This window comes from Acomys minous, assembly GCF_964271855.1.
Source record: "Acomys minous genome assembly, chromosome: 11".
NCBI lineage: Eukaryota > Metazoa > Chordata > Mammalia > Rodentia > Muridae > Acomys > Acomys minous.
In genome coordinates, this window is record NC_140492.1 from 40,346,798 (window position 1) to 40,352,797 (window position 6,000).

The window sequence follows — 6,000 nt, forward strand, 5'->3', positions numbered from 1 at the left end:
AACTTCATATGGAAAAAAAAAATCCTGAATAACTAAGATAGTGTTGTACAATAAAAGAGCTTCTAGAGGTATCTTCATCTCCCATCTCAAACTATATTATAGAGCAACAGTAATAAAAACTGCTTGGTATTGGCATAGAAATCGACTGCTAGATAAATGGAATCAAATCAAAGATCCAGAAATAAAGCCATATACATACAAGTGCCTGATATTTGACAAAGAAGCCAAAACAATACAATGGGAAAAAGATAACATCTTCAACAAATGGTGCTAGTCTAGCTGGATGTCTACATGTAGAAAAATGCAAATAGATGAATATTTTTCACCCTGAACAAAACTCAAGTACAAGTGGAATAAAAACTTCTACTTAAAAACAGACACACTAAATCTGTTAGAAGAAAAACTGGGGAAAAACCTTGAATTCATTGGCACAGGAGACAACTTCCTTAACAGAACACCAACAGCCCATGCTCTAAAATCAACATTTAATAAATGGGATCTCATGAAACTGAAAAGCTTCTGTAAGGCTAAGGACACTGTCAAGAGAACAAAACAAGAGCCCGCAGTCTGGGAAAAGATCTTCAACAAACCTACATCAGAGAAAGGGCTAATATCCAATATATACAAAGAACTTGAGAAATGAGATCCTCTGCTCAGATGTAGTTGATAGGCAGCACAATATCCATGTGAGGCCCATAAAATAGGGACTGGGGGCTGCCTCTGACATGGACTTTGTTGCCCACTGAATGATAACTTCCCCCAGGTCAGCCCACAGAGGAAGAGGATGCAGGAAGTCCTGAAGAGACTTGATAGACTGATGTCAGATGACTGGAGAGGATGGCTCTCCCTTTCTGAGGACTAGAGAAAGAGCGGAGGTAGGAAAAAAGAAGGAAGGTAGGAAAAAGGAGGGAGGGAGGGACCAGGAGGAAACCATGGAAGGGGCTATAATCAGGATCTAAATTGAATAAGTTAAAAATAAACAGCTTTAATAAATAAAAAAATTACATTTAGAGAAATATTTCTTAATGAATTTTAATGGAAGGAAGGAAAGGAAGGGACTGGAGAAATGTCACTGTGGTAAAATACCTTTATTGCTATTTCACAATTTCAGAGTGTAATCCACAGCATCTACATGGTGGCTCACAACCATATGTAACACTAGTTCCCATGGACAAAATCCTACTCTCAATGTATTGCTTCATAGGTAGTAGAGTAGTTCTCTTGTGGACTCCACAGGCACCAGGCATACACCGGGTACATATATATTCATGCAGGCAAAACACTCATACATTAAAAATAAAGACAAGTCTAAAAACAATAAATACTGATGATGTATTATTCCATTACAGACAGATGTTCACATGCATGCCTCTGAATAGCAAGATAAACGGCAGCAATGACACGGGGGAGGGCATGGCACTATACTGAACATTTTCTTAATAAAATTTGAGTATAATACCTCTGAAGTAATATATTTAAAATAGACAGTCATAAACCATAAAGACTACTGTTAGTACTAACAGGAATAAAAATTGTGCAGATTGTAATTGTATTATTTTTATTTTTACATATACATTTATATTATTGCACATATATACCATAAACTGCCTACAGAAAGAAGAAGCACGGAACATTCAGGAATTATCTAAATGTTATATTCATAATGTTTAGGTTATTTGTGTTTGTCATCCTTGAAGAAAACATCTTTCCTATCTTAGTTCATCTAAAATTCTGAATGTAAATCAATACCTATGATATATTGTCATTATCAACTTAAAACATCTACCTAGACCAAAAAAAATCTTAACCCCTAAATAACTAAGACTAATTGTAAAACTAAACTATCTGGTCTTCAACCCCATCAGAGATTTGAGAAGGAATGAAATTAATTACCTGAATATAGAAGAGGTTCAGGTTAGCAGCTTCCCAAATGAGGATATGACAGAGAGAGTTTGCTACATGAGCAGTCACCCAAAACTCTCTATAGTGTTGGGGCTTCATCTTTAGCCTTCTGGCACAATATATCTGACAAACATATTTTTGAGGCAGGAGCTATTGAGGACTTGCTTACCCTCTCTTGGCAGAGTTTTGCCGTTGAATCTGACTGCATCCAAGCCTGCCCATTTTAAGGCAGAATTCTGTCTGTGATAAAAATAGGAACATTTTGCCTAGTGACTTGTTTTCCCCATTTGAAGCCATCTCCATGAGGATGATCTTTGATGCTCATCATCTTTTTGGAGGTAGGCTGGGTGTTGCCAGGAGTTAACCTGTATCATTGTCAACTAATCTTTAAAATAAGAAAAAAAAACATCTTTAAATGCCATAATCTGTATGTCTCTAAGATTTTGAAGACCTTATGTAACAATTTTACGTTAGCTTTCTATAGAACCATATCTATCTATCTCCTAGGATGTATATTCTTGTGACAAAAAATAGACTAGTAATTGATATGATTGATTTGATCAACTAACAATTAACTTGTATAACTTACTCAGGTAACTGTATTATTTTAAGAAAAAGAAAATAGGATAACATAAAGAGCTTAATTAAACCACAGAATCTATGACAAAGTATAGAAACTAAAATAGGAGCTAAACAAGGACAGTGAATAAAAACATAATAAATGCAGCAATTATTAGTTCAGCCATATCAATAACAATAAAGAACAGCAAGTGGAAATAAAATGGTCAATGATATGTTGTTTCTAAATAACTAATTTCCTAAACAATGACATGTATGAATGAAAAGTGAATGAATTGAAAAAAACTAGCATTAGCCTAATTAAAGTGAGACTATATTTAGTAATTTCAGACAGAACATATTTAGAGGAATGATATAACCAGAGAGAGCAAGAGAGAGTGAGAGTGAGAGAGGGAGAGAGAGAGAGAGAGAGAGAGAGAGAGAGAGAGAGAGAGAGAGAGAGAGAGAGAGAAGCATTGCCTAATAATAAAATTCTCAAATGCCCAAGAACATATTACAGTCATCAAAGTATATGCACCTTAGTTTGCTGTGAACCAATGTTTCTTGTACAAGCATTTGACATAATTTCTGCAGTTATGTCATGCTCAGTGCTTTATTAGAACTTCATTAATGCTTGATAAGCAGACACTTCATACTTAATACTTTTCTGAGGTGATTGGCGTGGAGTCACTGACAAAGGCCCTCATTATACTCAATTTCTAGGAAAGAAACTTACAAACTAATGACACAATGATTTAATTGCATAGATGGTGATTTTTATTTAGAAAATAAAGATTTGTTAGAGGAATAAACATGGGAAAACCAACTTTTATAAGACAGACAGTGCAGAAACCCCGAAGGTCTGATATTTAGGCATATGATTAATAAATTAGAAGAGGAAAGTGGCAGTATCTTAAAAGAACATTAGTTCTAGACAAAATGAATGCTAGGCACAAGGCCAGACAAATACACCTGTTTGGGTGTGGGAAAAAAGTACAGAAATGTTAATGTAATTGGATAAAAAGGAGGGTGATAGTAAAGACACAATATATAGTCTTTGTAAGGCTTTTTTATTATTTAAAGAAGTTAACTTTTACACCCATTGATTTGGAATATTCTAAAATAACTGGAGAAGCAGAAAAGTTTCCTGATATTCTTTTGTCAAAAATTTTTTTCTTTTCCATGTTTTCTTTTATTTATTTGTTTATTTTAATTGTTTAATTTTAAAAGAATATGACTTAATAACCTAGACTAGCCTGGAAGTCATGTAGCTTAGGCTTGCCATGAACTTGGGACAAACTTTTTGTCTCAGCCTCCCAAGTAAGTCACAGAACACAGTACAATTGGATATGTAAGGAGCAGAATTGGAAGTGGGACAGCAGTTGCTGAGCTATAGTATAAACTTATTTAGAGAAGGTAGAGCTTGTGCCCATCATATCAGTAATGTTTGTCAGGAAAGATGAGGGGTTAAATAATGAACATTGAAGAAGATAGAAATAAAGAAGAATGTCTTTTAATTCTGGAGATTATTAAAGTGCAGTGGAATCAAGATATTCCTGTGAATCCGTTTTAAGAGATAATGTCTCAAAGCCTACTCTATATTGCTAGATAGCTACATCACACTGCTCAATGGATGTGTAATACATAAAATTTATGTGATACTTAAATTTTTCCTGCATCTATATTCAGGAAAAAGGGTTTGTTTGAAGAAACTACTAAATGAGATCTTTTAAAAAAGTCCACATACACAAAAACTCAAGTGCACAATATATTTAAAGATGGAATCCTGAATCACATAAATACTTAAAGCTTTTATACTATAAAAATCACCAAATATCCTTATATGTAGAAGGATTTTTTTTAAAGTAAAGAAACAAAATGAAGTTTCCAAATCAAATGAAACTCTTTAATAAAAACAACCAATAACCCATTGTATAAAATACTTCTACCAAACTTGGTAAGTTTTGAAATTGTTCATTGGGGACACTTTTCATAAAGGAAAACATAGTTGACATGTGGGACTTTCGGTATAGTAGTCATAACAAAATTTTTGTTGCTGTAAATTTTTAAGTGGTGTTAGACATAGAGCAGTGATAGTTTCTCCTGTGTCATTGTGACTACAACAGTTGATCAAAGCTAGTTCATGGAGAAAAGACTTACTCCAGCTTGTTCTTTATAAAGGTTGAACTAATCATGGCAAGGAAAGCAGGGTTGAACATCTTAGTTCATGGCCACATAACCCTGGTTCTACAGAATGCTCACATCACGGCAGATGAGAAATCACAGCAGTGAAAAACCAGGGGCAAGAAAAAAACCTACTGAGATTTGCATCTAGCAGTCTTCTTCTGCCATGAAAGCCTCATTCTTCAAGACTGCACAGCCCCCTCAAATATCACCATGACATAAAAATTAAATACTCAAAACTATACCTATGAAAGGAATACTCTTGATTTAACCATAACCTACAAGCAAAACACAACAGGATGATAGTCTTATAGGTAAAGTTAGTGGGTGTTTAAGGAGGCTTTTAAAATAAAAATATGAAATGTTTATGTTGATAAAAATAAGTTCAAAGGAGAATTTTGATAATGAATATGGTACTCTATCATTAGAAAGAAGGAAGCAGTCCTAATATACATTTGGAAGAGTTAATCACTTGTCAGATCACAAAACTACCAAACTTTAATATGAAGCTTGAAGCACATATTAAAGGGTTAGAAGTTTTGTTGGAATTACAAGCAAAATTTCATTCAGAACAACTTCTGATTTCTTTCAATAAAACATAGATAAAAGACATTAGGTATGGGTTAGAAGGAGAGAAAATGTCTGATGGATGAAGGTAATTTAAACTATGAAATTATTCTGGCTTTTTAAAGCAGTTTTTATTTTTTATATATACACTTATATTATTAAACATTCATAAAATAAACTCCCTACAGCTAGAAGAACCATGACACAATCTTGAATTATATCAATGTTACATTCTTTGTGTTCTGGCTATTTGTATTAGACAGCCTTGAAGAAAACACCTTCCCTTCTTGGAGCATCTAAAATTCTGAATGTAAATAAATCTCCATCACATCTTCTCATTATCAACTTAAAACATCTATCTACACCTAAAAATATCTTAATCCCTAAACAACTAAGATTCATTGTAAAACTAAGCTACCTAGTCTTCAGCTTCATCAGATATGGAAATTCCAGCTTCAACATCAACTGAGGGAAACTGACTGTGAATACTGACTGTGGCTGGCTGACTGGTGACCCTGTAGACTTTCTTTGAGGGCAGCCTTCCAAGCCAGAACTGACAGTTACCGGCAATAGCTTTCACTGATTGTGGCAAGCTGGGTCTAGAGCTGATGGCTCCCAGTGGGGGCTTCCACTGATGGTGGCAAGCATCTAAAAAAGAAAGGGAAAGAAGGAGAGAAAATAATCATGCACGCACGCGCACGCACACACACACATATACACACACACAATTACACTAGACGATGAAGTAAGACAGACTCCAGCTGGTAGTTTTCAACAACCTGTTTCTTC

At 34.5% G+C, this 6,000-nt stretch overlaps 1 long non-coding RNA gene across 1 annotated transcript in view; it reads right to left on the reverse strand.

Annotated features, from left to right (window-relative positions):
- Positions 1-5,716, reverse strand: part of LOC311608017 — a 29,021-nt gene extending 23,305 nt beyond the window's left edge. Inside the window, exon 1 of the long non-coding RNA XR_014782825.1 lies at positions 5,630-5,716. This is a non-coding gene — a long non-coding RNA (uncharacterized lncRNA). The remainder of the gene's footprint in view (positions 1-5,629) is intronic.
- Between the last annotated feature and the right edge of the window lie 284 nt (positions 5,717-6,000).